Source organism: Macaca mulatta, chromosome 1 (genome assembly GCF_049350105.2).
Source record: "Macaca mulatta isolate MMU2019108-1 chromosome 1, T2T-MMU8v2.0, whole genome shotgun sequence".
In the NCBI taxonomy this organism is placed as follows: domain Eukaryota; kingdom Metazoa; phylum Chordata; class Mammalia; order Primates; family Cercopithecidae; genus Macaca; species Macaca mulatta.
This window is the reverse complement of record NC_133406.1, coordinates 117868744-117880356: the sequence shown is the minus strand read 5'-3', so window position 1 is coordinate 117880356 and position 11613 is coordinate 117868744. Positions and strand designations below refer to the sequence as shown.

General features: G+C 47.3%; 2 non-coding genes and 1 pseudogene across 2 annotated transcripts; all 3 read right to left on the bottom strand.

The window, feature by feature from the left end:
• Positions 1–568: 568 nt before the first annotated feature.
• On the bottom strand, positions 569–642 carry TRNAN-AUU (transfer RNA asparagine (anticodon AUU)). The gene has a single exon. It is a non-coding gene; the product is annotated as a tRNA-Asn (tRNA).
• A 2672-nt stretch (positions 643–3314) lies between these two features.
• LOC144337480 (uncharacterized) lies at positions 3315–4171 on the bottom strand (annotated as a pseudogene).
• A 5166-nt stretch (positions 4172–9337) lies between these two features.
• Positions 9338–9408, bottom strand: TRNAG-CCC (transfer RNA glycine (anticodon CCC)). The gene has a single exon. It is a non-coding gene; the product is annotated as a tRNA-Gly (tRNA).
• Positions 9409–11613: the final 2205 nt, after the last annotated feature.

Sequence of the window (11613 nt, the reverse complement as noted above, 5' to 3'; positions counted from 1 at the left end):
ATAGAGCGAGACTCATCTTAAAAATAACAACAACAACAACCAAAAAACCCAAAACCAAACAAAAACACATCTGACTGTTTAAACGAAAGTAATAAAGATGGACTGTAAGGTTTATAACATGTGTAAAGTAAAATGCATGACAATAGCATAAAGGCAGGGAGAGGAGTAATGTGAAGAGGTATGATATCACTTGAAGGCAGAATGTGGAAAGCAAGGCAGAATTTTTGAAGTTTCTTTCTTCATACACTTTCAGGTTCCCATACATACAACCTAGTTTTTTTCTGGAGGGATCTTATTTTTTAGGAGGCTTGGAGAGGCACCTTTTGCTTTGTGTTCTTATGGGATGCACAAGACACAAGGGAACAGTCTCTCACTTTTAAATACAGTGATAGGCCTGAGGAGAAACAACTGTAATTTTTTTTTTTAATGAGATGGGATTCTCACAGAAGTTCATGTGGTGTTGAATTTCTGAGCTCAAGTGAGGTTTCCTTACGTCGGCCTATCAAAGCGTTGGGATTAATAGGCGTTAGCCACTGTGCCTGACCACAAATACCAACATTTAAAAGGACGTCCCTGGATGGACTCGAACCACCAACGTTCCGGTTAATAGCCGAAAAGGCTAACCGATTGCGCCACAGAGACAACCTCAGTTCTTTATGTTCAACGAAACGGATTAAGCGTTCACTTTCATCTCAACGTAGATTGAGCCATCACTAACTCTAGGGATTGCCATTAGCTTTCTGCAGGACAAGTGTGCAGACTACAAAGCTTTGGAAAACCGGAGAGGGTGGGTTGACTAATCGTGTTGTTGCGCGTTAGAAATGTGTATATTGCATGACTCTGAAGCCAGAAGGGCAGCCGAATGGCCTTCAACCTGCCTTGACCCTCGCCTGCTTCAGAAGCCAGTACCTCTGGAAATGCCTGGATCTGCGACCCCAGCCTGAGCCTAGTAGGGCCTAAGGGAAGCCAAACGCCCCGATGGCTCTGTTTTCTTGCGCTGCCTTCAGGCAATCATCTTCTCCCCTTGCTCTCCCCTCACTCAACTCGGCTTCAGTAGATCGGGTCGGTGGGGCGGGAGGGGGAAAGAGGCAAGGGAGTCAAAAGGGAAAAGATGAAAAGGAGGAGGGAGAAGCAGGGGAGACCAGGACGAGACAATGGGACAGCCCAGGATGCCCGTGCAGAGGGCGCCGGCTGGATGAAGAGAAGATGGGACATGTATCAGAATGGAGAGGAGAAGACGTGAGAGAAAATCACAAGAACCTGTAGCTGCCCAAGAATAAAGAGGTAAAAATCGCATAAATGTTTTTACATTAAAAAAAAAAAATCGGGGGACCGGGCGCGGTGGCTCATGCCTGTAATCCCAGCCGTTTGGGAGGCCGAGGTGGGTGGATCACTCACTTGAAGTTAGGAGTTCGAGACAAGATGGGCCAACATGGTGGAAGCCCCTCTCTACTAAAAATACAAAAATTATCTGGCCCTGGTGGCGCACGCTTGTAGTCCCAGCTACTCGGGAGGCTGAGGCAGGAGAATCGCTTGAACCTGAGAGGCGGAGCTAGCAGTGAGCTGAGATCGCGCCCCTGCACTCCAGCCTGGGCGACAAAGTGAAATTCTGTCTCTCAAAAAACATATATAAATAAATAAAGAGGGGTGGGAAAGCAAAACGACAGGCAGTAGGTGTGGGGTGCTTTGGGATTCTATACTGGTTAGTACTCTGCGTTGTGCCTGCAGCAACCTCTGTTCTAATCCGAATCCTGGTACAGTCAGACTCTATCTTGGACCCACTGGGGCGAACCCATGTGTCTTTTGGTTTGCTTTAATTCCTGCACCAGCTGCCGCCTTTATCTGCAGCCAGAAAGCCAGAAAGCAGGGTTTACCGCTGGACCCACAGTGCCATATGGTCAGGGGAAAAGAAGGAAATCCAATAGTACATAAACAAAGGCCCAAAGAGAAACCGTCGAAGTGCCCTATGCCTCACCGTTTAGCAGAAAATATCAAGCAACTCTCAACCTAGCTGGTCTGTAGCTTCCACGAATGAAATAATGTATTTATTGCAGTTTTTCTGGTTGAGATATTTCAAATATTTGGTGGAACTTTTAATTAGAGGGAGAGATACTCTCGAGTGTGGAAGGAAAAAATGAGGGGGTGTGAGGATGGGGCGACTTTAGGACAGAAAAAAAGAGACAAGGAAGCCACGTAAACATTTTCGGCTGGGCGTGAGGCGATGTCAGTCTTGAACCCCGTTACGTTAGGTAAAGAGGGCAGCCCTCTTCTAGCACAAACACCGTTTCTCACATTGAGGAAATTACAGGAATCAGCAACTCTAGAGTGCGATGAAGAAGCTTCACTCTGGGAGAACTCCCTTCGTGACCACGGTCTCTACTCTGCCAGGTAAGTGGGAATGAGCGCAGGCCCTGCAGGGACAGCACAGCCTCCTCACCCTGGCCGGACGCTCAGGTTCACCACCCTACCCACTGCCGCCCCTCGCCATTCTTCCAAACCACTCTCAGCCAAACATTCCACCGACAGTCACCCCACACCACAACCCAGGCCGACTTTCAGCAGCGGCTCCCGCCCCGCAGCCACCGCGCACTCTCACCCCCGCGGTTCTGCCCGCCGCCTCTGCCCCAGTCTGTGCACTTCACCTCCCTGGCTCCCGCTCTCTCCTGAGCTCACAGTGGACGCGGCGTTCGTCCGAACCCCTCTTGGGAGTACTGAATGGAAAATGGGGAGCGTGCGCAAGTGGTTGGTGGAGTGTAGATTTTGTGGGATTTAACTGTGAGACCATCACTTCGACGTCCTAGTGCTGGTTTTCACACCTGCCTTCTGTTGGGGCACCGGCAACAGTTTTCCATTTGTGCCTACTCCACCTGCTGTCTTTGTTGGCTCAGCGAACATCGCCTCCCTCTACCGCTCAATCAGCAAATGGGACCGCCGACGGGGACCTCACCAGCTGCTCACCCTCCTCGCAACCTCGCGGGCATCGCCTCCAGTCGCCTCGTCCAAAGGCCTAAGCTGCGAACGTTAGCTGCGAACGGGGGTGAGGAGGCTCCGCTGACTGGTCGGTACTCGTGTCCAGGGCACTCACAAACGCCACGACTTGGCGTGGCCTCTCTCTTAATTCGCATCCTGGCCAGATAGGCGCCTCGTGGCGGCGGCGGCAAAGAGGGTGGGCTTATTGGGTGGCTGGCATCTCTGCACTGTTGTGTACACCTGAGTGAGACGCTCAGTCGCTCTCTAAAGCCGCGTCTGCGGATGACGGACACGGACATAAATAGGAGCAGTGTGTCGTGAAAGGTGGTCCACCACGACTTGCCCTACTTCGCCCGGGTGTGCCCCTTGCTGCGGAGGCTGTTCTGCATCTGGCCATTGGAGCAGGCCGGCTGACAGTGTAATAAAGGAAGATTCCCGCGGGAAGGCGGCCAGTGCAAAACAGTTCCCTGACCGGGAATCGAACCCGGGCCGCAGCGGTGAAAGCGCCGAATCCTAGCCACTAGACCACCAGGGAGATAGGGAAAGGTGCTTTCTCTCCTTTCTTCGGTCTGAAGCGACAGTTTCCCTGTACTCTGGGAGGACTTGGGCTTTGTGAGGGTCGCTCTTTGCTCCTGGAGTCCTCTCACATGGCCGTTGCTTCCCTGCTTTCTTAAAAAAAAAAAGAGCCTGCAGGCGACACACCGAGGGCTCCGCGAGGGACACCAAGGCCAGAGTCCCGAGTCCTGGGGCGAGTTGCAGCGACCCCGCCGCAGCTCACCACTGGCATAGAGATACGCCTTTGCGAGGAAGCAGCAAGTGGAGAGACCGTCGCGGGTCGCCAGGGCCAGAGCCGCGCACCGGGTTGCCAGGAGGAGCCGGGAGCGGGGAGGGGCCCGGGGTGAGACGGGGATACCCTCTGCATCATAAAGGACCCAGACCCCGGCACCCCCAAGATCATAAAGGACTCGGATGCGGAAACCGAAACGGGCTGCATGGGAAACTCTTTCCAGGAAGGCTCCGGGGCCCTCAACTGGTCTCCCACCTTCCCCTGCAACCTGTGACACCTGCCATTTTCACGTCTTAGGAGATGGCAACGCCACCCTTCCGTTTGCTCCGGGCAAAACTTGGAGAGTTCCCTCTGACGCTGGAGTTTTTTCCTCAGATCCAAGATCCAATTGGTCACCAACTCGTGATTTACCATCGGCCAAGTGTGTGGGCATTGATCTACACGCAAGTTTCTCCACCTCCGCGGAATGGCTACTTCGGGGTGGGGATGGGGTGGGGATGGGGTGGGGATGGGGTGGGGGAGGGGGGGCCCTCCCGCGGTGGATTGTAAGGTGTTTAGCAACATCCGTCGCCTCCGCTGACTAGATACATGCCAGGGGGTTAACATTCTCCCTCCCGCTTCCCCCCCCAGTCGTGGCCTAGTATCTCAGCGGGGATGGGAGAGGTGTGTGAGGGCGAAGCTGCCCCCTGTTGAGAACCACTGGTGCGCAGCTGTCCTGCTCTCTGAACTTGTGCAGAGGACTCTCCAGGTGAAGGCTCAAGGATCGATCCAGCTCGAGACACCCTCGCTCCCCCTCACAGTCGGACCTTAGGATTTAGGCTTTAACATCTTGACATCATGAGATTCGAAACCTTTAGGTCTTTTCTTTCGTTCTGTCCTCCAAATCGGCCTCTTCCGAGCCTGTTGACCAGGGCCAGCCAGGCAAAGGGCTGCGTTCGCTCAACGAGGCTCCTCTCGCCCCTCCTGCAGTTTCAGGCCTCTTTCAGTTGAAGAGAAGCTTTATGGGCCGCTACAGCTGCTGCATAACTGCATGTTGCATGCAAGCCCTAAATTGCTGATTTTTAAACAGCCTGATGGGTTCACAAAGACAATTTCTGAATAGTCTTAACAGCAGAGGTGCACTAAAGCCATTGTGCCCTGCAGCCCAGGATTCCAGTAAGTTCTTTCAGGACCATTTATGGAAGATTTTTGGAGTTGTCCTTGGTAACTCCCAAGAATGTTTTGGTTAGGAGTAGAATTTTAGATGTCATGGATTTAAAAATTAAAACTAAAACTCTGGAACTCATAGAAAGATAAGAATACATTCACTATCCTGAGTAGAAAGATTTCTTATAGAATAGAACAGGCTTTAAAAATAAAGAAAAAAATGGCAAAATTTCATCAAATTAAATATTTTGAGAACTGAAATTAAAATCCGAAGCCACCAACCAACTGGACAGACCCCTTCTTGGTCAAGGAGACCCCAGAGAAGTCTTAAATACTGAGTTCCTGACCAGTATTTGGAAGATCAGACACCTGTCCTTATACTCTTTCCCTTTTGTGGGTTAGACACAACTGACCAGCATTATTGTTAAAATAAAGATCATAAGACTGACAGAACAGACTCCTTACCATAGTAAGATACTATATTATAAACAAGACCTAAGACCATACGAGGCAAAGTTAAGTTGTGCACCCCTCAACTTAAAGAATAAACTATGTTCTAATTGCCACAGGTTTTTTTCTTCTTCCTTTTTTTCCTCTAGCTAAACAAGCACTGGCCTTGAGATAATCAATGCTGAAGCACTTGCAGCTGACCCATTACCATAAACTGGCTGAGCCCTCCCTACACAAGCCATAACGACAGTTTTGATTGGACAAGAGACTGATTTCAGTAACTTTCTCTTGATAAGAGACCACTGATTGTGAACTGGTTCTGGACAGTTTACAGAGGCTGTGCACCTGATTGCCATTGTGTCCCTGCTTCACCTATTGAAGCATAAGGCCTAATTATTATAACGTATTGAAATGTTGTCTCCACCCCAAAGTGAACATCGGTTGCATGTAACAGGCATGTTTACTCAGCATGCATGCAGCAGGATCCCTTCACGAATATTCAGAGCTCCTCCTATTCCCTGTTGAATATGTATATGTGGCCAACCAGATCAACATAAATCCCTGTTCCCCCCTCCCCTCCCTGGAAACCTACTTTTCAGGTTTCAGCAGGTGGGTATGCTCCCAGTCTGTCAAAATGGCCACCTTGCAGGCTGTAACCCTTTATAAAAAATAAAATCTTCTTTCTTTCTAAATTTATAAATTGTGTGATTTTTCACTTGACAGCTTTCAGTTGTCAGTCCAGTCACTGACTGGGAAAAGTCATTTGCAATTTATTTATTTGAAAAATGACTCAATTCCTGAATATATAAGAGAACTTTCATAAATCAGTAATATAGAGCTAAGCCAAATAAAATCGGGCAAAATATCCAAATAGGCCTTTGAAAAGGATAATTTCTTATATGTTGGAAGCCATAAGAAAATATGCTTCATAGTATTGCTCATTAGGCAAGTACAAATTAATTCTACACGGAGACATCACTAACCACTCATCAGTGTATGGTTACTTTTTTAATTTTCTGAGACAGGGTCTCACTCTGTCACCCAAGCTGGAGTGCAACGGTGCGATCTTGGCTCTCTGCAACCTCCCCCTCCTGAGTAGCTGGGAGTACAGGTGCATGCCACTATGCCCGGCTAATTTTTGTATTTTTAGTAGAAACGAGGTTTTGCCATGTTGGCCAGTTTGGTCTGAGAGCACAGCTACATTTTAAAAAGTTAGTACACCAAATGCCGACAAGAATTTGGTGCCACTTCAACTGTCATTGCTGGTGAAAAAACATTCTAGAAGACTGGCAATTTATACCAATGTCAAACTTATACTCAGGTCATGACCCAGCAACTGAAGTACTTCCATGAATCTCAAGTGCACAAAAACTGTTATAAGAATATTCATCACAAGAATTCAGTAACACCACAATTGAGAAGTGATCCATGAACTACGTGGATGTATCTCATGAGTATAATGAACATAACTGCAGAAAAAAGGCCAGATACAAAAGATATGTCCATTCACTCATGTGAACTTTAAGAACAGGCGATTGTAACCTATGGGAATAGACATCAGAATAGTGATTAAGAGGACACAGGGTGAGAATTGCCTGGAAAGGGGCTCTAACAGGCCTTTCTCAGATGATGGCAATTTTCTATAACTTGAGCTGGGTGGTGATTACATTTATCAAAATTAAATTGCACTAAAAATTTGTGCACTTTATGTGAACTGTAGTTTATTTACTGTTCTTATTCCTTGAACCCGGGAGATGGAGGTTGCAGTGAGCCGAGATTGAGCCACGACATTCCAGCCTGGGTGACAGAACAAGACTACGTCTCAAAAGTACTAATAATAGTAATAATAGTCTTAACAGCAGAGGTGCACTAAAGCCATTGTGCCCTGCACAATCTCATTTTATGAGAATTTTTATGCTCTCATAAAAATCAGCAGATGGGGAATGGAGGCAAGCCGGTGTCGACCATGACAACTGGTTTAGATTTTATTGTAAACTCACTAAAAGCTCGTTCTCATTTTGTGTTTTTTAAAAATCCCACTGATACAGCTGTTTTCTCTTCCAGAAAGACTATAACCGCATTATTTCATCAGTGGAAGCTACAGACAAAGGGTCCTTGAGAGGCAGCATCTTCACCTACGGGATTTTTTTCTGCTCAATTGTGAAACTAAGAGCATGTCCAAGTTTTCCTTTTGGCCAGGCCGCCCCTAGTTTATGCACTGTGGGCTAAACTCCAGAAGCTGGTGCCCTTCTGGGCCAGCGGTTTACTCTGCTCTCTGGAGGCTGCTAGGATTAAAGGCGAAGCAAATGACAAGTCTATTAGCCACAATCGCAGGATACAAAACACTGCTGTGACTCAGATTAGAACCCAGGTTGCAGCAACCACAACTAGAAGTATTAACCACTACATGACCACAGAGCCTGCTGACAACCATTGTACTTCATATATATATATATATATATATATATATATATTTTTTTTTTAATGTAAAAACACTCACTATTTTCTATGCTTTATTCTTGGACGTCTGCAGATTGCTTTTCTCTCTTTCACGTGCTTCTCCGTTACTCTCTCCCCACTCTGCTACATAATTTAAAAAAATCTCATTTCTCAGGATCCGGCCACTGCCTCTACAAGAAGCCTCCTGGGAGATCTTGTTGTCCCATCTACACCTCTGCCTTCTTTCACTCCTTTTTTTTTCTTTCGGAGTCGATGTGTTGTCCAGGCTGGAGTGCAGCAGCTCGATCTTGGCTCACCGCAACCTCCGCCTCCCGGGTTCAAGCGATTCTCCTGCCTCAACCTCCCAAGTAGCTGGAATAGCAGGTGCATGCCACCACATTCGGCTAATTTTTGTATTTTTAGTAGAGACGGAATTTCACCATGTTAGCCAGGATGGTCTTGAACTCTTGACCTCAAGCGATCCATCCGCCTCGGCCTCACAAAGTGCTGGGATTACAGGCGTGAGCCACCGTGCCCGGCCAAATTTCAGGCCAACACCTGTTGACACACATTGCCAGACACACGGAATCCCTCGCAGAACACCGATGGGCCCACAAAACACGCGGAGGCCGCGGTGGCTGACGATGTTAGCAAATTCGGTCCACGGTGTCTGGGGTACAGCCCCGAGGGTCCACTTGGCCACCTCTGCTCAAGGACTAGTCTCCGCCGCTCCTCTCATCTCCACGCAGATTCTTCCCCACACATCTCCCCTTTCTTTGGGCCGCCGAGGCCTCTTGGACCTTTGAGGAGACTGCCCCGCCCGCAGCTTCTCTCCTTCCTGGAGTTTCATTTCTTGATGCTCTCCATAGTGGCTCAGCGGTAAGCCCAAGGTCCAGCACGCGAATCAGGAACCTGATGGTTTGCAGGGATCTGCCCAGAGAATAGATGAAAGTAACAGGTACCGCCGGCCGCGGTGGCTCAAGCCTGTAATCCCAGCACTTTGGGAGGCCGAGACGGGCGGATCACTAGGTCAGGAGATCGAGACCATCCTGGCTAACACGGTGAAACCCCGTCTCTACTAAAACTACAAAAAACTAGCCGGGCGAGGTGGCGGGCGCCTGTAGTCCCAGCTACTCAGGAGGCTGAGACAGGAGAATGGCCCGAACCCGGGAGGCGGAGCTTGCAGTGAGCTGAGATCCGGCCACTGCACTCCAGCCTGGGCGACAGAGCGAGACTCCGTCTCAAAAAAAAAAAAAAAAAAAAAAAAGAAAGTAACAGGTACCAATATCAAAACTGCAGTGACTCACCAGAAACGCCATTCTCCTGCCTCAGCCATTCTCCTGCTGAAGCACTTCGTGCTTGCCACTTTGCTAAGCCGTTTGTTGAGTCCAACAACTGCACGGGTCCTGGGTTAGTCTCCTGAATGTCTTTTGCCGCTACTTTGACGAGTGTTGGCAGCTTACTTTGTGGTGGCCAAGCCCCTAAATGCACTATTTGCTTATGGATTATAATTTTGCAGGGAAGAAGTGAAGAAGGCAAGCTGCTTGCATTGGCCGGGAATTGAACCCGAGCCTCCCGCGTGGGAGGTGAGAATTCTACCACTGAACCACCAATGCCTCTCCCTACCAATTTCCTGGAGGATACTGAAAAAGAGTATCTAGAGGCCGGGCGCGGTGGCTCAAGCCTGTAATCCCAGCACTTTAGGAGGCCGAGACAGGCGGATCACGAGGTCAGGAGATCGAGACCATCCTGGCTAACACGGTGAAACCCCATCTCTACTAAAAAAACACAAAAAACCAGCCGGGCGAGGTGGCGGACGCCTGTAGTCCCAGCTACTTGGGAGGCTGAGGCAGGAGAATGGCGTAAACCCAGGAGCCAGAGCTTGCAGTGAGCTGACATCCGGCCACTGCACTCCAGCCTGGGCAACAGAACGAGACTCCGTCTCAAAAAAAAAAAAAAAGAAATCATGGAAGAGGGATTGTGTAAGCAATCTGGGCGTTTTATTCATGAAGGAGTATTAGATGTTGCCAGTGCTTTTTCTGCCTCAAGTGGTATAATCATCTCCTTTTTCTTTTTAGTTTGTTGATATGATGGAGTACACTGATTAATTTTGGAATGTTGAACAAACTTTGCACACTTGGAATAAATCCTGCTTTGTGATGGTATTTTTTTTTGTACATTGCCGGATTTGACTTGCTAATATTTTGTTGATGATTTTTGCATCTAAATTTATGTGGGATATTGGTCTATAGTTTTCTTTTGTGCTGTCTTTGCCTGGTTTTGGTGTGAGGATGACATTAGTCTCATAAAATGAGTTGGGAAGTGTTCCCTCTTCTTATATTTTTCCAGAATAGATTGTGTGAATTAGTGTTAATTCTTCTTTAAATGTTAGTAGAATTCTTCAGTAAAACTATCTTGGCATGACCATTTCTTTGTGGGGAGTTATTTAATTACAAATTCAATTTTTCAGTGTTTATAGGACTGTGCAGATTGTCTATTTCATCTTGGTTGAGTTTACTAGTTTGTGGATTTTAAGAACTTTGTCCATTTCTTCTAAATTGTTGAATTAAGAGTGTAAAGTTGTTCTTATTATTCATTTATTATCATTGCAATGACTGCAGGCCATTTCCTATTTTTAATCTTATTCCCCCTCCCCCATATTTTAGTCATGTTTTTGTCAGAACACTTCTCATGCAATTTGGCCATTATTGACTACTCACCTGGATCCCCTTGAAAGTTTAGATGTTTTATTGATCATCTAAACTAGGAATTCCTGGTTCCTAGTTCAGGGCCAAGAATTAAAGAAGTTCTTAGTAATATTTGTCCAATGGCTGGACAATTTCTCTTCCATAGAAAGAACTCTATACCATTTTGTCCATGTCCTGGGACCAGTTATCTGTGATAAGACTTGATGGAAACAGACTGTCCTCAGCAATTCCTCTCAATGGTTCACCCTCTTATATAGAAGAGTGTTTTTGGCCTGCATATACTTTGAGCTATCACTCCCAGTTTAGGAGAGCTATCACATTTGTTGAAATTATCTGTTTGTGTTCATCCTCCCACTGGCTTGAGTTCCTCAGGAAGACATTAATATCTGAACCCAAGTGCTAAACACAGGGAAAGGAAAATTCAGCACTTAACATATTTATAAGATATTGTATGTAAAGCCTTTCTCAACTGTAAATACAGAAGAACATTATCAGTATCGCTGCTTCAGATACAAGAATTCTCCTACTCTGGCCCCTCCTCAACTTAGGACAGAACTATTTAAGGTAAGAATGGAGTCTCCAACCCTTCTCTAAGCACCATTTATTCCTGCTAAGCCCACACTTACTTGAGGAGAGTCCACGGCTAGGGCAGTCCCAAGGTCAAGGCCCCTGGGTCTTGGGCAGGTTTCATGGAATTGGTGTTCCCCTCTTGGATTTGGTGTTTCCCCTCAGTATAAATCAGACCTGAGTTTATCTTATGGATCCCCTTCACATGGTGCACAAGTTCACTGTGGAGTAAGTTACAAACTGCTCAGCCCAAGATGTTCTTTGAGGAATCTGATGATGCTGTAGACACTCTTTTCCCCTGACTTATCCAAACCCAGCTTGAAATCTGTCCTTATTCTCACCACCATAGGTTACCACATGTTCCACTATTACTTTGGACTTTAAAAAATTATTTTCATCCTCCAAACTTGCTGACTTTCTTCCATTTTGTGTCTCAGCTTTGCACTTTAAGGGCATTGACTCAGGCTGGGCTGGGTCCTGGAAACATGCAATAGGGACCAAGGTCAGTCTCTGCTGCAGGGTCCGAAGTATGTTGAATACACATCT